Genomic DNA, 22,464 nt, shown 5'->3' on the forward strand with positions numbered 1-22,464 from the left:
GGGCCCCTCCTCCCCAGGTGCCAGCAGCAGGGTCTGAGAGAGTGATGTGCAGGGGGCATGCGCCCTCCGTTCTCACGCGGCCCTGCACCCTTGCTGCCCAGTCAGGTGCCCACGGTGCCTTTGCAAATACTCCCTGAGTTCCGGGGTGCCCAGGCTCTGTGCTGGGCCACCACAGCAGCCTGCCTTCCGTCAGCTCGGGGCCCTTGCAGCTCACCCCCTGGGTCCCGCTCAGGGCCCAGCAGTCATCAGGCTTGAATGTTTGTTGAAAGCATGAAAAATAAATGCTTTTTGAGTGTCACCTGAGACTATGGCTTCCTCTAGCCCTCACCCCAAGATCCTTCGGCATCTGCCTGGCACCAGCTGCACGTCTTGTCGGTCAGCACCTGGGTCGCCCTCCTGCGCTGATGAGCAGCAGAGGAAGGCGCAGCTTCCCCTGCCCCAAGCATTGGGTGCTGCCTGGGGCCAAGGAGGGCTAGAGGGCTGGGCCCACCCCAACTCCACACCCCACACTGAGGTCAGGTTTCAAGTGCCTCCTTCCCAGACCTGCCTCCAGGTTCTCCAGCCCCTCCTGGCCCCACAGTTCAGAGCGGGGTCCCTCACCCTCTGCTCTGCTCCATGGCTAAGTTCCTGTAGGGCCCCAAGAGCCATGAGTGGAGGGAGCAGGTTGATGTTAGAGCCTCAGTTTTTGTTCCTTTTTTTTCCTTCCTTTTTTCCTTCAGAGACAGAGGAAGAGAGAGAGAAACATTGACATGAGTGAAACATCCATCCGCCGCCTCCCTCACGCCCCCCACGGAGGATCGAGCCTGAAACTCGGGCACGGCCCTGAGCAGGAATCACACCAGCACCCTTTTGGTGCCTGGGAAGATGCTCAGCCACTGCGCCACACCGGCCAGCACAGTGCTGTCCCTGTTCACCTACTGGAAAGCGGCGGCTTGAAAAACCTCCCCACACTTTCTTGAGAGGTTTCAGGGCCTCACTCTTCCACTTCCTGCTCCCCTGCTACCCTCTTCATCATTTCCCTTGCAGGGGACCCCTAATTTGTTCCATCTCTGGCGTCCTGGCAGGCCTTTCAGCCCTCTGTGGCAGGCCCTCTTGAGCTGCCCGCAGGTAGGTCAGGTAAGAGAAAAGATGAAGGACAGGTGCCCGGGGCTCAGGGATGCATAACATATTTCCTTTCTGGCTCTCAGGGCCTCAGGAACCAGGGTTTGGTCACCCCAAATTAGGAAGGAAGCAACCTTGGCTTGGCCAAAAGAAGTTCCCCCCTCCTTGGCTGGCTTTATCCCAGACATGGGGCTTTGCAGGTTGGTCCTGATGTGGAGTGTATTTGGAATTGCCCCATGTGACCCAGAGGCCACCTGAACCAAGCAGCACAGTGTCCAGAGCCCTGGCCATCCTGGCCTGAGGTCCGGAAGGAAGCTAGAGCTGGGAGTGCTGGCTCCTTGGCTGCTCTGCTAAGGGCCAGGAGATGAGTCCCGTGAGCAGGGCAGTACAGCCCTTCCTTCCCAGCTTGTCCGCTCTGCCCTCTTCCCCTCCATCGGCAGCAGTTCTGCCCATCTGGTCTCCTGTGCCCTCTTTTCAAAGGGCCGCCCTGCTTAGGGTTGACAGGTCTGGACTTACCGGGACCCTCCCCCAGCTCTGGACTGTCCAGAGCATTGTGGACTCTGGCCTAATGTGAGCAGCACTTCCCTGGACTTGGCCTTCCCGGTGGGGAGCCGAGCTGCCAGGACCTGCCATATGCAGGGGCCCGACCCTCAAAACATCACTGACCTTGCCGACCATAACCTAGGGGAGCAGAAAAACAATTTAGCTCGTTTAAATCCTGGGCCTTGTTCTGCCGATGACGCTGTCATCCCCCTGGTCGGTCTCAGTCTTTTCCTCCTCCCAGATGGGGTGTCTCAAGCTGGGATGTCAGTGCTGAGGACATCTGGTCTCCCACTGTCCTCCAGACCAGTGGGTGCTGGCAAAGGGTGGGAGAGCTGGTTCTCCCAAGGGCAGTTCTGAGGCCTCACCTCTGGTGGAGGACCTCCAAAGGGGGCGGTGAGACCCTCTGCCTACTCAACCCTGCGGCCATTTCCTCCCCGCGCTGAAATGCGGGGCCCTAGGGCCTTGGGAAAGAGCAGGGGTGGGGCAGGAGGCCAGGGCACAGAGCCCCTCGGGGTCAGGCCGCCTCACACCCGCCAACTCTGGCTGCCCAGCCCCAACTCGGTCCGCTCCTGGGGGCGATGGCCGGGCTCCGCCTCAGACCCCCCAGACACTGGCCCCTCAGAAACTCTTTTTCCCAAGGACGGCTGCCGTGGGTTTGAAAGGCCAGGCTGGAAACTCACACTATGAATTGCCACATTGGTCCGCCGGGCTAGCAGCTCAGCCTGAGGAAGCAGCCTCTTCGGCTGCCTGGAGTTTAACAGAGAAAAAACAATTGCAGGGGCAACGATGTTTCCGAACACGGCCCCCAGACCGCAGTCGTGAACAACTCACTGTGACTGTGATGAGCACCCAAGTCCAGGGACAGTGGCAGCAGGTGGAGTAGGGCCCCGGGCAGCCCATGTCCTCGGAGAGCTCTCCCAGCAGGTGGCACCGACTGAGACCTGGGTGGATGGCCAAGGGAAGGCCACGCGGAGGCCCGGGCAGGGGGGCTGCCGAGGGCCAGCAGGGAAGCCGGCAGCAGGACTGGCCCCCAGGGCAAGGCAGGAAGGTTGGAGACAGGCCCGCAGAGCCCTCTGCCGTGGGCTCCCCACTGTGCAGGGCAGGGAGGGCCCACCAAGTCGCCGATGACGTAGCTGAGGCCACAAATGTTATGATTTTCTTTTTGTCACACAGGACACCCATTGTAATGAAGGTGAGTTTCTTCAAAGCTTGAAGAGCAAACGTTTGCTTCAGGACCCTCTAATGCAGAAAAGGAGGTCACTGTCCCGCTTGGGACGGGCCATGCTCCTACCTCTTTGCCAGCTGGCCTCCGATGCCTCCACTCTTGTCCAAAGTGGAGCACTCCCTGTGGAAATACTGGAACTATTGGGGTTGCAGGACCGAATCCCTGGAAGGGGAGATGGTCTCCAGGGTAGCTGGCGTTTTAGGCACAAAGGCTTAGTATAATTTCTTCACTTTTCTGGGTCACAGTATCCCACTTGGGACTCATTCCAATATCACAACCACCATTTTCTTACCACCTCCTGTGTTCTGGACTCTGATAAGCACTTCACGTGGCCTCCTGACTGATGGGGCTGTGGGCTTGGCAGGGTCAGGGGCCCTGACACCGGCAGCCAGGCCCTGGTGCCAGGGTTTCAGGCAGCCAGCCACACTCTGGGGCTTATGCCTGCGGCCTCTACACAACCCTGACCTCTGATCCGGGATTCTCTGAGGGTCGCATCTGTGGGTGAAGCAGTCTCATGTGGGCTGGGTGTCCATCTGAAGGTGGGTATTGGGACCCAGCCTGCAGCAAAAACTGGGAGACAGGTGGGAAAGGGTCAGACCAGACTTGGGTGATTCCTAGAGGCCACAGGTCTGGCTGGCGTGGCCCTCAGTGACAAGCCCAAGGTAGGGGGAGGGGAAGGAGGGGAGCTCGCTGATTCCCTGTGGGTCAGGTGAGGGAAGGACAAATGTGATGGAGACAACGATGGTTTGTAAACACCCTGTTGCCCCCTGTTGCCAGTGTCCTTCCCTGCACTCCTGCCAAAGCCTTGCAAAGCCATGAGCACAGGTATTGTCTAGAGCAGAAAGCCTGTGGGCTGAGGAAGGAGGGCGGAGTGGCCTGGGGAAGTCCTCCCTGGAGAGAAGGGGCTTTGTGGCCTTCTGGTGTTGGGACAAGAAGCCTCAGCTGGAGTGGGAATGAGCCAGGTCCGAGGGAGGTGCCTCACCCCCCACCATCCGCCCCTCACCAAAGTGCGTGCAGCAGGGTGTGAGAAGGGATAGAAATTACAGCAGAAACCCCAGCTGGCTGAGGCCATCCCACACAGCAGGGGCCATGAGCAGAGGATGGGGCATGTCCCAAGACCCCTCCCCGCTTGGCACCCAAAGGAAGGGATTCAGAGTCCCTGCAGCTTGTGGAGATGGACAAGGACACTGGCCAGGAGCAGTGGAGGCAAAGTGAGCGGGGCTGAGGGCGCAGGGCACTGCCTGGGCCCGGAGTAGACTGTTACCTCTGCTGCGGGGCCCCGTGAAAGCAGGGAGGCAGGGCCCCCGCCCAAGCCTGGGCCTTTCGACCAGCACACAAGCAGAAGGCAGCTCCTGGGCCCACATGCCCCCTGGCAGGGACAAAATGAGAGGCCCTCCAAAGAATGAGGGGATATCAGCTCCCCCAGGAATGAGGGATTTGAACGAAGTGCTTCTGGGAAGAGTCTGAGTTACAGACCAGAGAGGACCATTTCAGGTGGAAAGATACTGAGTTAGGTTTTGTGTTTTTTGTGTGTTTTTTGTTTTAGGTTGTTTTTTTTTTGCTAACCCTCACCCAAGGATATTTTCTCCATTGATTTTTTTTAGAGAGTGTGGGAGGGAGGAGAGAGAGAGAAACATTGATGTGAAAGACACAGTGATTGGTTGCCTCCCCCAGGCTCCCGACCAGGGCCGGGGATCGTCTGCAGCCCTTCAATCCATGGGCTGAAGCTCTAACCACCGAGCCAAACCAGCTAGGGTGAGACTGAGTTAGTTCTAATTGGCAATTTAAAAAAATACTGTAGTGATAAGTTATGAGTGACCAGTTGTAGTTAATAACAAACTCATATCTGCACATCTGAGTTTTAACATATAAATTTCTTCCTTCCTACAACCTGCCCAGAAAGCCAGGGCTCACAGAGACTCATGGACAAGCCCCAGGCCACCCAGCGAGCAGAGCTGGGATTGGAACTCAGCTCTCAGAGCCAGCAGGGAAGATCCAGAAGGCAGCTGGACAGTGAGACGGACTCTGAGCAGGGAGCCTGGAGAGGGGCCTCTTTGCCACCCCCTTGCTCCTTGACCTCAGCAAAGCCACTTCTCTCTGAGCCCATGTCCAGAGTTGGCCAGCTTCCATGAGAAAGGGTTGCAGGAAACAGGGACATTTATTTATTCCAGAACCTTGCTGCTGCAGGAAGGAAACTGACTTGCTCTGTGAAACAAGGTGGTAGGCTCAGTGATCACCACATGGGGCTGGAGGGGCGGGCTCTGATGGAACCAGGGCGCCTGTCCAGGTTTGGACACCAAGTGGCAGCACAGCTCACTTGAAACGCACTGCGACCAGTGTGTGTGTGTGATGAGCGAGTGCACAGGCAAGGGCAGGAAAAAAGGGAAGACCAGACTCTCTGGCCCTCCTGGACCAGCTTTTCCTGCCCCTCCTCCCAGACTGCTGTGGCAGGTTGGGCCCTGGGAGTGGGTGTCAGCCAGGCTGAGGACCAGTGTCCAGCCCGCCTGGTCAGCAGAAGACCTTGTCTCCAGCACAAACCTTAAACACCCACCACCCTCAAGACCTTAAGGCGGCCTAAAGACAAAAGTCATCCTGCTTCTGCACTGGGAGTTGGTGCAGGTCCCAGGCTGGCCTTGGCCTGTGCCCCAACCACCACCGTTTCCTGTCACCTGGAAGATAAAAGGAAGGCTGCTCGGCACCGGAGGCAGATGCTCCACAGCTGCCCCCGCCTCCCCTCCCTGAACTTGCAGTTTCTGAACGTGTCTTGTCTTGGCACATGCCATTTGCTTCCATTTCTGGAAGGCTTTCTGTACCAGCCCCGGCCTCTGACTTCCTGGTGGGGAGCAGGCTGCTGTCCCCCCAAGCACCATTGCTGCAGTAAGGGTGGGTTTGTGTCTGCAGCTGCACTTGTGGGTTTTATCCAGAGCTGCCCAGGCGAGGGAGCTGGGCCTCGCAGAGGGAGAGGCCCACCTGAGTTACGAAGCTGCAGTCCTCAAACGACTAGGCTGGGGCTGTTATTTAATAACTCCGAAGGACAGAAATGCATAGGAATTAGAAACCAAGTCACCTGTCCCACAAACATCTCGGTCTTTTAGCAATTTGGATGAATTTTTTTTTTAATCCTTGATTAGATTCAGCAAAACTGGCTAGGATCCACAGGCTGGAGCCAAAAGGAAGCCAGAAATAACCATGCTTTTACAATTTAGAAGCAGGGAGAGAAGTGGGCTGCAGGGATGCAGCCTGCGACACAGGCAGTTTCCCCCATTCTGCAGCTCCCGCCCTGGCCACAGCAGTCGTCTTTTGTGAAAAGACGGCCTCAGGTGATGCCGGCTGCCCTGTGGGGGCTGCAGTCCACAAGTATGGCCACAGGATGGCGCCAGGTGGCCAGTTCTGGCTGATCGCCGCCGCCCTGGGGCTCCTGGACCAGACCCGCCCTGTTCTGGTCCCATGCTGGTGTTCCCAACACCAGCATCTCTGTGACCCCCTGTGCGTTCTGGAAACTTCTGTGGGCAGGGCCTGGGCTGTGTGCAGAGGGCACCAGAGTTAATGATGTTTGGGTTAATGGATGAGTCACATCAGCCTTAACTCCCACCTGGAAGAGCACAACGGGCGGGGCCTCCAGGGGCAGACCTGCAGGCGCGGTCCGGCTGGACCTGGGTAGGGGAGAATGCAGGACTGAAGGCCTCGTGGTCCCTGTACCCCTGGAGACCTCATTGTTGGGGGGCCCAGTCATGCTTCCTGTCTCCCTCCACAAGGCACCCCGTGCAAACCAGAGGGGCAAACTGCAGCCCTGGGACCTACTCTACTGGCTGACAGAGCTTGTTCAGGGAACTTTTATAACCCTCCCACTGCAAGCACAGGAGTTTGCTGCGGACAGCTGGTGGCTGTTGGGCTCAGCAGTACTCAGCAGAGCTTTGAATCAATGTCCTGTCCCAGCTGCTGGAACACTGGCCCCACCCCTCTGTGACCCAGGCAGTGCTCACATTCCTATTATCTCCTGGCCTGGTGGCGTTTCCGCCCCTGACCTCCGACCCTAAGCGAGGCATACTGTCACCTGCTCCAGCATTCCTTACACTCAAACCCTGTTCTCCCCGCACCTCACCCTCAGCCACAACTCCTCCTTTCCACTCCACATAGCTCACCCTGCTGCCCAGATTTCCCCTGCGCCAGGACCCTCCCTCTCCCCCTCCCCAAGCACTGGCCGCCAGAGCCACCACGTCCCCACGCAGACTCCAGGACAGGCGTTTCCGGCTCAGTGAATGGAGAGAGAAGGGGAAAAGGGGGCAAGGATCCCATGTTTATGGAACACGCGCCAGACACGATCACGTCACCAGTCTTCCTGCATTACCATGAGGCGAGGTAAAGATAAGCTCATTTTAATTTTGTGAAAGTTGAAGCTGAGTGTGGAGCCCAGGTTCTGTTTGACTCTAGCACCCTTTTGTCATTCAAAGCTGCCTAAGGCTGCAGAAGCAAAGAAGCCTAGAGGCACCCCAAAATCGGGTCGGGGAGGAGGCTGACTTTCACTGAAGCCTCACCATCGTCCCCAGTCCCAACCACATTGACAAGGACAGTGCCTAATGCCTTAAAGGTGGAAGGCAGCTGGGACTGATGGATGGAGAGCTATGGGAGGGGGTGACTCTTGCAAAATGTGACAGGGAGCAGAGACCCTGGAGGGGTGGGTCTGGGGACTGAAGAGAGTGCCCTGAGTCCCTGGAAGAATAATTGTTTAGGGAACTTCAGTAGGAGTCACTGGGCAAGTTGAACCCTTTTCTGAAGCGTATGTGCATGTGCATGCGCGAACACACACACCCCTGGACCAAGCAGAGAATGCAGGCACCTGCATTTTGGGGGGCTGGGGAGGGGTAAGTGTGGGTGCTAGGGTGAGACAGTGTCCTAGAAGGCTGGTGACCCTCGGGGAGAACGGAGAGCCCCAGCACAGAACATTTGGGCTTATTGACTCCCTCGTAACGAGTGGGGCAGGTTGTGGGAAACAGATTTGATATTTGCAGCTAAATGAACCTCAGATACCAAGATGAGCCCCATGAACAATGGGCACCTAACTCCTAAACAAGAGAACTGACAGCCGAGGAAAGGAGTTAATGTGGTCAGGAAAGAATTTAGAACAAATGTGCTAGAATACTGTATCCTCAGAAAGAGTGACTAGAGAATTTGGAAAATTAAAACCTGGTCATTGGGGGAAAGCACTGAACGGGCTGAAGAGCAGAAACGGACGTGGCTGAAGAGCAGACAAAGGAGGTGCCGGACGAGGCTGGTGGCCCATCAGATGCAGCACAAAAGGACGAAAGGACAAAGAAGATGCCGAGGGCGTTTTAAACGCTCACTGACCCAAAAGGGCAGCACGCAGGGCGGGTTCCCAGAACTGAGACGGAAACGTCCAGGGCTCTGAGTGAGGGAGACGGCCAGTGCCAGGCAGGACGGCTGAAAAGACATCCACTGAGGGCAGAACGCCAGGGATAAAGGCTCCAAATGTCACAGACGAGAACCAGACCGCAGGCTGCGTGCGAAAGAGGCAGCCCCAGCGCAGGAGCCCACGCCCAGCCTGCGCGGGTCCAGCATCCGGAGGACGCGCGACGTCTCCAAATGTTTAGCATGAAAAATGTTTCATTTTGAAAATATTAACTGATGCGCTCCAGAAGAAGAAAATTTAATTCAAGAAACAGAATACAAGAAACAGTGGTGAGCAAAGGACTAATGAAACATTCCAAGTAAATCTCAACATTAAATCTGGAACTAAAATCTCATATATTATCAACAAAGGAGTTCAGGAGCTTGTGGAACAGGGGAGAGTAAAAGTGCACAAAAAATGTGCTCTCGTCTTGGAGGGCAGGAGAGGAGACACCTCCGCCACCAGCCTGCTGCCACGGGACCTGTGCACACCCCATTCCCCCGGGGCACTGCCAGTGTCGGCAAGGCCACGGCCAGCCTTCATCCGCGCCAGGCACAGGGACTGGGTGGTGCCTGGCGAGTGTCTGCAGGATGCCTAAATACATGCAAATCAGCCAGCCAACCTCACCGAGTGACAACACCAGGGTTAAGTGACGTCTAGGGACCAGCGTCCCCGTTTAGCCCTAAACTCCCATCAGGAGTAGGGCAGGCCCCTGGGTAGGTGGGGCTTCCAGAGGGCAAAAGGTGTATTTAAAGGGGCCATACTGGCCCTGGCCTGGTGGCCCCGTTGGTTGGAGTGCTGTCCCATAAGCAAAGAGGTTGCAGGTTTGATTCCTGGTCAGGCCACATACCTTGAGTTGTGGGTTTGATCCTGTCCGGGGCGCATGTGGGAGGCAGCCGATCATGTCTCTTGTGTCGATGTTTCTCTCTCCCCCGTCCTCGCTCTAAAAATCAATAAAAACATAAATAATAATAAAAATAGCCCTGAGTATGCAGCGGAAGGGTACAGAGCTGGGGCTCAGTGGTCGAGCATCGTCCTGTGCACCAAAATGTCTCTGGTTCCATCCCGGGCAGGGCACATGCCCAGACTCCAGGCTCAATCCCCAGCAGGGGTGTGCAGGAGGCTGCAGATCATTGACTCTTCATTGATGTTTCTGTCTCTCTCTCTCCCTTTCTCTGTAATCAATAAAAAACATATTAAAAGTAATTAATTAATTAATTAAAAAGGCCAGAGAGGAAGGAAGAGAAAGCAGATGTCTGTCACCCTCCTGGGAGGTGAAACACCCTCTTGGAAACTTGAAGGGCTTCCTGGAAGAGGCAAACCCAAGGTAGCTGGCTTGTCTCAACCCACAGGGGACTTCTGATCCATTCCTCCTGGAACCCAGAGACCCAGCCCATTCCCCTTGCAGCAGGGGCTCTCCTCCCTGGGAGGGCCTGGGAGGGAGCCACATGGGGACAAGGCAGCCAACTCTGCTCGGGGACACTGGGTAATCCGTCAGGTCTGCCACTTTCCCCAGCTCTGTACCCTTCCGCTGCATACTCAGGCCAGCTCTGGCTTGGCCCAGCCTGTCTCCGCAGCTCCATGTTTACAGCCCTGGGTGGCTGAAGAAAACATTTAAAAAGACACAAAATTTAAAAAAAAATTGAAAGCTGGGTGCCAGCTGTTTTGTTTGGAAAGCAGGATGACTTCTGTGTTCTTTCCCGATGAGCTGAGCCCGGGGGTGGGGATGGGGGGGTGGAAGGGGTGCAGGGCTTCAGGAAGCCCAGTTCAGGCCCCAGCTTTGCACTCCCCACCTGTGTGAACTTGGCCAAGCCCCTTCCCCACCTGCACCTGTTTCCACGATGTGGAAAAGAGACGTTTGGACAAGATTCTCATTCAGCTTTGGGTGATTCAAGAGCTTTTCCTCGGCAGGGTTGGGTATGGCGGGGAGGCAGCTTCCTCCTTTCGCCTCCCCCTCCTCCGCTCTGACAGGTCCCTCTGAAGAAGCCCTACTGCTCAGCCCGAGGACAGGTCCTGGCAGGCCCCCTGCAGTGGGCTGGGGGTTGTAGGGTGGGAGTCGTCAACTCTCTAACTCATATGCGCGCTGCGTGACATTGGGCAACCGGTGACTTCTGTTTCCACATCTGTCAGGGGTGATGCTGGCCACCCTGCTGGGCTCACAGTCAGGGTGGACATATGTGGTTGATGATCCTTGGGGCCCCTTCAGTGTCTCCAGTGCCACCATTTTTATGCCCTCCAGTCCAGATATTAGCTGAGCAGTTAGGGTGCCAGAAAACACACAAGTGTTGGCGCATGGGGTGGGGCCAGCACCTGGGCGAGGTGATTTCTGAGTGAGTCCTGGTGAGGACCTTCGGTGCCTCTCAGGTCTCCTGTGGGGGGCAGTCTCCCAGGATGCAGCAAGGGGTCACCCCATGACCTCGTCCTTTGCAGGATTTGAGGGGAGAGGTAAGGCCACATTGCAGAGAATGCAGGCCACACTAATCTCTCTGTCCTGCGTTCTCTGCAACGTGACCTTACCTCTGCCCTCAAATCTGGATGGATGTATATAGCTCACTGTGGAGCAACAGAATGTGTGCAAGGTGACGTGAGGCCAGACAGAAGGGGCCGGGGCTGCCCCAGCCGCCTGCTGTGAGAGAGCCCGGTTACGTCCAGGTGGATGAACTTGGAGGTCACACCAAGAGAAAGAGAAGCCGCTGCACCCAGTGGCTCGGGACCAACTGCATGAAGACGGCCCCGAGCCCTCCCAGAATTCCCGATGCACAGGAGTGGTGAGGAGCAGTGGAGTGGGCTGTCTTAGCGGTCACGTTTTGGGTGCGTTGCTGTGGTGCAGAGGTGGCGGGTGCAGGGTGCGGAGCAGCTCTCCTTCAGGAACCTTGGGAAGCACCACGGCCTAGAGTTGAGTGGTGGCTCTGGCGTGGGTGGCTGCGGACCCTTTGCAGGGCTGCCTCTCTGGGCCTTGCGCCTCTTCTGCTAAGCGCAGTGATGAACGATGGGGCTGTGATCGGCTGCACCAGAGCTCACCTCCTGGGCGCGAGGTGCGCGCCCCACCCCTCCACTCCCTGCAGCCCGGTGTGGCCACATGACTTCGTGGGCAGTGGAATGAGAGCAGAAGTGATAGATGCCACTTCCTGGAGAGCCAGCCTCCGGTTCTCCATGTTCTCACCTCTGCCTGGCGCACCTCAAGGCCTCGCTTTGTGACGGTGGTTTCATGAGACAGCAGAGCATCGCTCAGTGTGTGTCTCTGAAATCTGCAGAGAGAGACCCATTGGGGTTTTTGATGTTGTTATTACTGCACCATAAAATAATTATCTTGACTGATTCAATGATGAAAACAAATAATGAGGACTGAAGATTTCTCATTTCATGTGAGAGCCTGGGTCATCGTGGGCATTCAGTTAAGGGCTAGCTGTTACTGTAATACTAGATCCTATGTCTTAAAAGTGGGAGTCCAATTATGGGGTGTAGGGATGAGCAGGTTACTTCTGTGAGCAGGTGTGGTTCAGTCCTGCTGGGGACCTCTGGGTGACTGTGTTCAACTTATTTCAGGTTGTCAGGAAGCTGAAGATTTGCCATCAGCTCCCATCAGTCTGTGGGAGTTTGAATAAGTCACCCCAAGTTATACCTCGTTGTTGTGCAAATTGTTCTGAGCTAAAGGCAACTTTAGCCACAGATTCAAGAGAAACTTCTGCTCCCCCCTTGACTACCTAGAAGAACTTGCCCATAATAAATGATTGATAACCTCCCTTCACACATCTATAGGACAGGGCAAACTCGTACTTACTAAGCACCTGCTCTTCTCACCACCCTGCAATAGCCCTTTGAAGCCCCGGGCACCTTACCTCACCCCTAGCTCAGGGTGTCATACACTTGAGTTCCTGTTCTATCTCCGCCCCTCTTAGCTTTGGTATTTCTCTTGCTAATCTTTCTCATGTCTATTTGATTATTAGACCAGCCAGGAGAATCTTGAGGGTAGAGGAAACTTGTTTTTCTTCCACAGGCACTTCTGTTATCTCTATCAGAAGAGGAAACTGAAGTTCAGAGAAGGGAGAGCCCATCTGGGCCTGTTTCCTCCTGTGCAGAACGTGGAGTTCGGGTGAGAAGAAGGGGCCTTGGAGGGCGCTGCCAGCCCTCAGCCTCCGCCCCGTGCTGAGGAGGGGCAGGAGAGGCACAGGGAGCAGGTGGGAGGCGGGCTTTTCTAAGTCAGCTATTTTGCTTCCAGCTTGAAACTGAGGCCACTTGAAGCCCAGGGATGGAAGGAGCTGGACCACCCTAGAACAAGAATTGCTTGTCTTTCTTGTACACGATCAAATTTTTTAAAAAGGAAAGAAAACTAAAGGAAAAGTGTAACAGGTCACCAGATTGCAGAAACTTTGCACAATCACCATCCCCTTGCCAAAGAAGCTGCCCCCAGGGCAGTCCTCTGCAGGCCATGGAGAAAGGCTTGGTGTTGGGACAGCCCTGGTTCAAACGCTGGCTCTACCCCTTGTAAACTGTGTGGCCTTTGGCAAGTTTTCAACCTCTCTGAGCCTCAGTTCCTCTTTGTAAAATGGGAACAGTGCTCACAGTCATCATAAGCCTGTTGGGGAACCTCTATTCCCCAAGAGAAGGGCTGAAAACGCCCAGCCCAAGGCTTCGCCCTTTGGGGTGACAGCTAACATTAGCCCCTCTCCTCCCCATCTAGTTAACCCCATTTGTCCTTCAAGGTCCAGTTTCTTCTTGGTGAAGACTTTCTGAAAATCTAGATAAAAGCGAAAAGTCCTAGAATAGCGGACAAGGCATGACTCTAAGTGCTTTGCAATGTTAGCTCATTTAGTGCTCCCGCTAACACCATAAAGCAGCTCATTTATCATCATGCCCATTTTATAGCACAGAGAGATTCAGTGATTGGCCCAAGTCACACAGCAAGTACATGGTGAGCCAGGATTTGGACCCACTCAGGGTAGCAGATCTCTATGGATGTGCCTATTCTGGATATTTCCATACAAATAAAGCACACAATATGCAGCCTTTTGTATCTGGCTCCTCACTCGGCATGCTGCAGGAGGAGCATGACTCCACTCCTGTGGCTGCAGACGCTCTACCGCATAGCTGCAGATGCTCCACCGTATGGATGCAGAATGCTCCGCTCTTGTGGCTGCAGATGCTCCACCGTATGGATGCAGAATGCTCCACTGCTTGCATGTGCCATGTTTGTTTGTCCATCTGGTTGTGGACATTGGGGTTGTTTCTACTTTAGGCAGTTGTGATTAGTGCTGTGTGAACATCTGTGTAACAATCTTTTGTTTGAACACCTATTTTGAATTCTTTTGGGTGTATAACTAGGAGTGGATTTCTGGGTCATGTGGTAGTTCTGTGTTTAATTTCTTGAGGGACAGGCAGACTGTGAACTGTTTCTGAACACTCTTGGAGTTGTAGCTGGAGGTCTGGATGATGAGTGGTGGTTTTGCAATGCCGCGGGAACACAGCAAAGCAGCATCTCTGAACCTCCACAGTCGCCTCCCTGCCCTGCCTGCTCCCTTCCCATGCTGGCTGTCGGGTTGGAGCCAGCCAAGCCCTTTCCCAAACCTCTCCTCACTGCACCTCTGACCCCTAGGGGATAGCTTCCTCCTAGCATGGCAGTCCTATGGGGCCTGACCCTGCAGGGGTCCCCTCCAGGGATGCAGTGAGGGTGTCGGCACCCCTCCTGACCAAGTCCAACACAGCCAGGCCAGGGTATTTGGACTCCTGGGTCCCCAGACCCCTACCTTGTCTCCCAAACCAAGGGTGTCAGGGGTCCCTGACAGTTCCACACCCCACCCCACTTCCCTTTCACCATCAGGCCTGGGAATGCAGCTGAAGAAGGCTGGGGAGGTGCTTCATGCTGGGAGCCGAAAGGTCAGTCATTCACTCAGCAATCACAGGACACTTACTGCTTCTGAGGGGCCGCCCCATGTATCAAGGACAAAGTGCTGAGCAAAACAGGTTAGCTCCTGCGTCATTTCCAGGGCCTCTCGCTAAAAAATTATGAAGAATTTCAAGACAGGGCAGCAGAGGCCCTTCTAACTGCACAGGTCACAGGCCCTGCCAGGCCTGGTCCCCACCCCCAGGCAGTAGGCACTCTGCAGTACCATGCCACCCACGCAGGTGGTGCAGGGGCATGAGGCTTGAGCCAGGACCACTTGTGGGCTCAGGGGTCCCCAGCCTGGAGATGACAGTGAGAATGTGGGGCGAGAGACAGAGAGATTGTGGCTGAGAGAGGGGCTGGTGACTCACCAGGGTCACACAGGGAAGTGACTTCTTGCAAGAGCACAGCCTGGAGCCTGGAAGTGCTGGGACTCGTGTCCTGGCCCAGCTCAGCTCCCTCTGCAGGGGGTGCAAGCTGTGCAAAGTGGGATTCCAAACAGAACCAGGTTGTTTCTCCCAGCAGAGCCTGCGTGTGCAGAGCCCGGCCCCTGAATGGACAGTTACTGGGAAGAAACCACAAGACCAGGCCTGCCAGCAAAATGCAGATCTGAGGATGATGCGCGACCCTCCAGGGCTCAGGGATGATGCTCGACCCTCCAGAGCTCTGATGGCAGCCCATCAACTTGCTCAACCTCAAGTGCTTAGAAACGGCTGTGAGAACTGACACTGGCCACAGAGACGGGCTCCTTGGGGCCATGCAGTTCTGTTTCTAACTATTTAATTGTGGTAAACTACACACGAGATGTATCATTTTAGACATTTTTAAAGTGAACCTTTCAGTGACATTTAGTACTTTCATCATGTTGTGCAATCAGCATCTCTATTTAGTTTCAAAACATTTTTGCCACCCCCAAAAAGAAACCCCATTCGCCTCCGCGGTCTCCCGTCCGCCTCCCCCCCCACGCCTCCCTGCCTCTGCGCCCATGGGTCTGCCTTTCCTGCCAGTCAGCCAGGGCGAGTGCAACAGAAGCTGAGGCAGGCAGCCAGTTTACAGCCATCTAGCCGATCACAAAACGCTGCCTCCCCTAACCAGGCGCACGGAGGGGTAAGGGGCTTAGCCCTGGCTGGTGTCCCAGTGGTTAGAGCACTGGCCCTCGCACCAAAGGGCCTCGGGTTTGATTCCTGGTCAAGGCACATACCTGGGTGGCCCCGGGCGGGCACATGCCGGAGGCAACCAACTGATGTGTCTCCCTCATGTCAACCTCTCTCTCTCTGTCCCTTCTGCTGTCTCTGAACAAATCAGTGGAAAAAACACCCTCGGGTGAGGATAAAAAAGAAAAAGTTTTTTATAAAGGGACTGGCCCAGCGGGTGAGCATCCACCTGGGATCCAGGCGATCGCGGTTCGATTCCCGGCCAGGGCACAGGCCCGGGTTGCGGGCTCCATCCCCAGTGGGGGGCGTGCAGGAGGCGCCGGTCCATGACTCTCTCACCACGGACGTTTCTCTCTCCCTCCCTCTCCCTTCCTCTCTGAAATCAATAGAGACATTTTTTTTTTTTTTAAAAAAGGTACCATAATAACGTTCTGCTCTTGCCTTTCACTCGCTGTGTTCTGGGGGCTTTTCTTTTTTAAATTTATCTTTATTGTTGAAAGTATTACAGATGTTCCCTTTGTTCCCCCACTGATCCCCTCCACCCTGCACTGCCTCCTCCCCAGGCCTTCACCACACTATTGTCTGTGTCCATGGGGTGTGCATACATGCATATAAATTCTTAGCTTAATCTCTCCCCACCCACCCCCGCCTTCCCTCTGAGATCCCTCAGTCTGTTCCATGCTTCTATGTCTCCGGATCTATTTTATTCACTGTTTATTTTGTTGATTATATTCCACATATGAGTGAGATCATGTGGTACTTGTCTTTCTCTGACTGGCTTAGTTCATTTAGCATAATACTCTCTAGGCCCCACCATGCTGTCCCAAAGGGTAAGGGGTCCTTCATTTTACAGCTGCATAGTATTCCATGGTGTAAATGTCTAAGAAGATGCTTGATGTGATTTCAATCTTCTCGAACTTGTAGAGACTTATTTTCTGTCCTAACATGTGGTCTGTCTTTGAGAATGTCCCGTGTGCACCTGAGGAGAATGTATATTTTGCAGCTTTAGGGTGAAATGTTCTGTAAATGTCAATTAAATCCTTCTGATCTAGCGTGTCATTTAGAGTCACTGTTTCTATGTTGATTTTTTGTCTGGAAGATCTGTCCAGTAAAGTCAGTGAGGGTTAAAGTCCCCTGTTGTGACTGTATTGCTGTCATCACTCCTTTAAAGTCCTCCAGAAGTTTTTGTGTTTTTTCAGCCTGTGTGAGTCTTTTGTTCTGAGGTGAGTCTCCTGTAGACAGCATATATCTGGGTCTTGTTTTCTTATCCATTCAGCTACCCTCAGTTCTTTGACTGGAGCATTTAATCCACTTATATTTAAGGTTATTATTGATAGATACTTATCTATTGCCATTTTAATTCTTTATGCCTGTTTCTCATTCTCTCTAGTTCAACTTCTAATTATAGCAGTCCCTTTAACATTTCTTTCAATGCTCATTTGGTGGTGATAAACTCCTTTAGCCTTCTTTTTTTTTTTTTTTTTTTTGGCCTGGGAAGCTCTTTATTTCACCATCTATTTTGAATCATGGCCTTGCTGGATAGAGTAGTCTTGGTTTCAGATCCTTGTTTTGCATTACCTTGAATACTTCATGCCATTCCCTGTAGAGTTTCTGATGAGAAGTCAGCTGAAAGCCTTATGGGAGCTTCTTTGTAAGTGACAGATTGCTTTTCTCTTGCTGCCTTTAAGATTCTCTCATCTTGCATTTTTGGCATTTTAATTATCATGTGTCTGGGATTGGGCCTCTTTGGGTTCTTCTTGCTTGGGACTCTCTGTGCCTTCTGAACATGTGTGACTTTTTCCTTGACCGAGTTAGGGAAGTTTTCTGCCATTATTTCTTCAAACACGTTCTTTAACCCTTGCTTACTTTCTAGATCTTCTGGCACTCTTATGATGCGAATATTGTTACATTTCATGTTCTCCCACAGCTCCCTTAAACTGTCCTGTTTTTTAATTGTTTTTTCTTTTTGGTTCTCTGATTGAGCAGTTTTTTCTACCCTGTCTTCTAATTTGCTGATCTGATCCTCAGCTTCCCCTAATCTACTGTTTATTCCTTCCAATGTTTTTTTTATTTATTTCTGCTAAGTCATTCTTAATTTCCTTCATAGTTTACATTTCTTTTCCCATGAGATTGAGCATCCTTATGATCAGTATTCTGAACTCTATATCTGATAGATTTATCTCCATTTCATTTAGCCCTTCTGGAGAATTCTTTTGTTCTTTCATTCGGGGCTTGTTTTTTGTCTCCTCATTTTGGGTGCCTGTTTGGATTTGTTTCTATGTATTAGGTAGGTCTGCTAGGTCTCCGTCTTTTGAATGGACTCTGGTGCAGGCCAGTGTCAGATGCTGTTTGTGACTGACCTTGAGTACCCTAATTGAAGTTTTCCACACTCCACAGCTTGTGGTTCCTTCTGCTGGGGCTGGGTGGATGCATTTGGAAAGGACCAAGATGTGCATCAGGGTCTGTTTTTCCAAGCCCTGGGTCCAGAAGCAAATCAGGCAAAGACTCAAAGCACCCAGAGCCTGATTGCTATCTGACATCTTTATTCTTTATCACAGTTGCCGCAGCATACTTAACCAGTCTGCTGTTCTGCATGGGGACATGCTGCGGCATACTTCACAATCTCCTATTGATGTACATGTAGGTTATAACCACTCTTCTGTTCTTGCAAACAGTGCTGTAATGAACAACTATGTGCTGCATCATTTCAGGTACTGTCTCTTGACCCATCTGCTGCTCATTCCCCCTCTACTACAAATACCTCCCCTATCCTCCTTTTCCCCAAACTTTTACCCCTCTTCATACTTCGGCCTCTAAATTACATATCACTGTATTTGGGGAATATTCTCAGATTAAGGTAATTATGTCAGTATCAAGAACAAAGGTTCTGGAGTCAGACAGACTGCAGTCTGAATCTCACTTCTTTCACTTAAGAGGAAAATTACTTATTTCATTGGAGCTATTTCCTCTCTGCAAAATGCACATGATGATACTATCTGCCTCTATGGTTTGTTTTGAGGGTAAATGAAGTGACGTATGTGAAGAGACTTTAGAACACTGCCTGGACTGCAGTAGATAATAGATTATATTATTATTGTTGTTGCATAGATGGGATTTTCCTTCAGAGTGCTCTTCCTTCAGCTCCCACATGTGAATTGTATCCTTAAGGCTTAAATGATATGCCTGTCCACATTCCCCCCCTTCCTCTACTCAACTTCAAATTAAGTTCTCTTTCTTCCATACACTCCCATATGCAAATATAACAGTCAGAAAGCTTTGGCTGCAAGTAACAGGAACCCCATCCAACAATGACCTCATATCTGGAGGTTATTTTTCCCACATGTTGAGAGGTTGAGAGGTTAGAGCTACAGGCACCAATTCACCTACTCAGTGGAGTCATTAAAGACCCAGGTAAATCCTTTTTTTTCTCTCTTCCATCATCTTCACTGTGCTGCCTATTGTTTTTTTAAGGTTGTTACAAGGTGGTTTCTGTGGTTCTCTCCATCATACCACCGTCAAAGCCAGGAGGCAAGTGTGTCCATAGTAGATCTTTCCCAGAAGTCCTCTGGCACATTTCCATTATGCAGAACTGGGCCACATTCTCACCCAAGGCAGGAACTAACTTTTCTGAAATCTAGACATTTCTACTCCATCCCTGAATAGGTTCAAGGTTCTATCAGTAAGTTCCTGGGAAGTTAATCATAGTATCTGTTACACTCAGTAGGCACCTGTCTTTGGACAATGAACCTTTCCTACCTTTATTATAGATTTATCTCCCTTAGTAAACTGTAGACTGGCTGAGGGACAAGCACCTCCATGTCTTCCACAGCACCCAGTACAGCAGTACACAGTAAGGGCTCAGTCATCATTTGTGGCTGTGGTATAGGTGGACAACCTCAAAACCATTGTCCGGTTACAGCAGATGAGGATTCTGACTTGAGGACTTCTCTTGGAAATCTGCTGAATTCTGTGTGTGAAAGTGACTTAGCACTAAGATACCACCTTCTGCTCCCACCTCTGGGGGCTTAAGTTCTTCTCATAACAGTGGGAACCAAGCTCTCCCTGACTTTTCCCCATTCTTCTTTCTTATATGGATGCCCCTCAGGAACCCTCTGCCTGTGCGTGTTTGGGTTAACCTGAGCCACAGAGAATGAGTGACCCTGTCTGAGACACTTGGAGAAAAGGAAAGTTTGCCTGCAAAGGACTATCGACTAAGCACTCTCCTGAGGATGGGAGAGAGCCTAGGCTGTATATTGCTTCTGGGAGGCACTAGAGTCCTCAACTGGTCTATGAGTCACCTTTTATGGCTATATCAGGGCAGCTGCCAGGCTAGAGGATGAGTCAGTCCCCTCCCATCCCCAAAGTTACCACTGAGCTTGAACTGGTGGCACCAAAGTTACTGTTTTGGCCTCCAAAGCCACCTGGTTAACAAGTCTTTACCACATTAAACAGTGTCTCTCCTCTTTGATGTGGTAAATGAGGCAGCCCAGGCTCTGTTTCTGTCTCTTGGCTGCAAATGACGCTGTCCACAAAATCATGAAATGAAGATAGCGATGGATGGGTTCTGCATTTGGCTGTGGCTCATTTTCCATTTGGCGGCAGTTCCTATAACTTCTTAGGTTCCACACTCCATGCTGCCCTCCTTCATTCATATGAATCAGGAAATGGAGCACTGTGGTGATAATGTTACTGGATAGGAGAGATCCTCATCTCCATCTGCTGTTAGTGGAGCTGGATTTCTTGTGATATCCCAAGAAAAAGAATTTTCTGAGACTCGCATGGAAGGATGCAATTTTATAGAAAGCTTTATTTCTGTGGAATCAAAGCTATTTCCAAGGTTTCATTTCCCTTGGAAGGAAAAAGTTCCATTTTGCTTTTGGCAGGGCTAACTTCAGAGCCAGTGTCCAGAGTTTCCATTCCATATTGGAGCAGTGTCCAATCCAGCATCAAACTAGTTTAATTTGTTTCCCCACTGCGGTCCATTAGTCCATTGCATGTGGGGTCTGCAGGGCCACATGGCTATGGAGGAAACATGGGCAAATGCAAGAAAGCCAAGAGAGAGCCAAGAGCAACAAGAGGGAACTCCTTTGTTTAGGGAATTATGCATTCCCAAATTTTCACACTCATCCTGGACAATGACCTCTGTTTCCAGGTATGACTGACAGACAAGTACCTTCCCTAGTCACCTCAACTTCATTGTTCATTCGTCTATCTCCCCTTTGTTGTCCCTTTCCCTCAGTAATCTGTGGGGAATTAACTGGTGGTTCCCTGGGGAGTGCAAAGTTGCAGCTTCCTGATGAAGTTGCCCAATGGCCATGCTTATAATGTCTGGCCTTGCTTTTTCTCCTTTCCTATTATTAACTAGATCATTATGATGATATCAATAACATATTTAGGTGAGTGGAGTATCAGGTTATATGAGACATGAGGTCATCAAAATTCAAATTAATATACAATAAAATACAACAAGCATGAAAACCAAACCAGAGGCCATTTTATTTTTTCTTGATGATGCAGAGAGCACATCTGGAATTTTTGGTGGGACTTGACTCTGGTCATGAAGAGTCTCCACTGACCAGGAAATTCTGATAACTAGAGATTAGTGGTCTGGAGTCTGGATAACCAGGAATTAGGTTAAGTAGTTCATCCTCTGTCCTTCAAGATCACTTGAGAGCCCTGTTGAACACCTGATTCCTGGTCTTTGTCTGACTCATTTAGGAATTGCTCTTTGCATGAGCTCACCCTGTGGCCTTGGTCCAGGGTCTAGTAAAATGTTCTGGACGTGGAGGGCAGATTTCACAGATTTCATTACCACATTTCAAGCAAGCTTTTAGCACCATCCTTTCCCTCTGTGTCCTGCCTTTACTGGACAGAGACTGGCCTGGAGCAGGTGTGCCTCAGGCCAGCCTGTAGTGTGTGCATTTTCACTTGTGTAGGAAAGATTTCACAATATAAGTTCAGGTGATTTTGAGACTATAATTATTAAAGCTGAGGACAGTGAAACAAAGGAAGAAATTAGGGTAGAAGAAACAACAGGGGAGCCTAGGCGGTGCTCTGCTTTGGTTCCCTAGAAATGGTATAGGAAAGAAGTGAGCTTGGGTGGGGCTGCTTTAGTTCACTGGGAAGTCAGAAGAAAAGGGGGCCTTGGAGACAGGATAATGGGGTAAGCCCAGATTGAGCTGCTGCTTCCCACTGCTCCCCTGGTTGCAAGTCTCATAGGGACCTTTAGAGTTTAGGAAGGAATAAAGAGTTTATGCCCGGGAAGGGGCATGGGTGTGCTTGAGAGTGAGCCTAGCATTGAGTCTTTGTCCTGAGGGCTTTTTATCTCTTTTTTTTCTTGCAAGTGAGAATCTTAGGGGAGGGTTTCTAGGCAGAATATTTATCAGCTTTCCAGGTTAATTGTTAATATGCTGATGCATTAAAATGAGCATATAGGGGAGTTTTGGGTTATTCTTTGGTCTGTTATTGTTTTACTTGACTTTTCTGGCTTTAATGGGGTTTTTGTTATTTGTTCCCCAACTTTATCTGTCCTTAGGTTTAGCTGGCACAAATGACATTAATTGGGCCCTTGTTCTTATTTCCCAGGCGAGGGTGATTGGAGATATGTATTCTCTGCTTAGGGAGGAGAGGTATTGACCATTTGCTCTCAAGTGTCCTTGGTTAGAGGAGCTAAGGTGTTGTGATTCACAAGCTAGCTGTAAGTTGTTCAAGTGTTTGACCTTGTTTAATTTTCTTGTCTCAGTTCCCCATTCCACTTGCCCAAGAATTTTCCAAGCTTCTTACTATCCTGCGACACCACTGCACAGGTAAGCTAAGGTGTCTAGAGAGGTTAGGGCAGAGCCTGATATAGCTTAGGACTTGTCAACAGGGTACTGTCCCCCAGGATCATTCAAGGCTTCAGTCTTACCTGCCTCCCATGGAGGAAGGGTCTGGTATGATCATGCATGTGGCAGGGTCCTCCTGGGCACAGTGTCAGCTAACTCCAGAGTCTGTCTCAGGCATTCTACCATCCCATGTGGCTGGTCTGGTCAGACAGGCTGGAGAGAATTGCCCCTTTTCAGAAGTCACTCTTCTCTCCCTCTACAGGACCAGGAGGTAATCCATTAGGGGCCCAGAGGAAATCAGGCACAGACCCAGGTTAATAAAGGAATTC

The sequence above is a fragment of the Miniopterus natalensis genome, chromosome 17, assembly GCF_054644295.1.
Source record: "Miniopterus natalensis isolate mMinNat1 chromosome 17, mMinNat1.hap1, whole genome shotgun sequence".
NCBI classification, from domain to species: Eukaryota; Metazoa; Chordata; class Mammalia; order Chiroptera; family Miniopteridae; genus Miniopterus; species Miniopterus natalensis.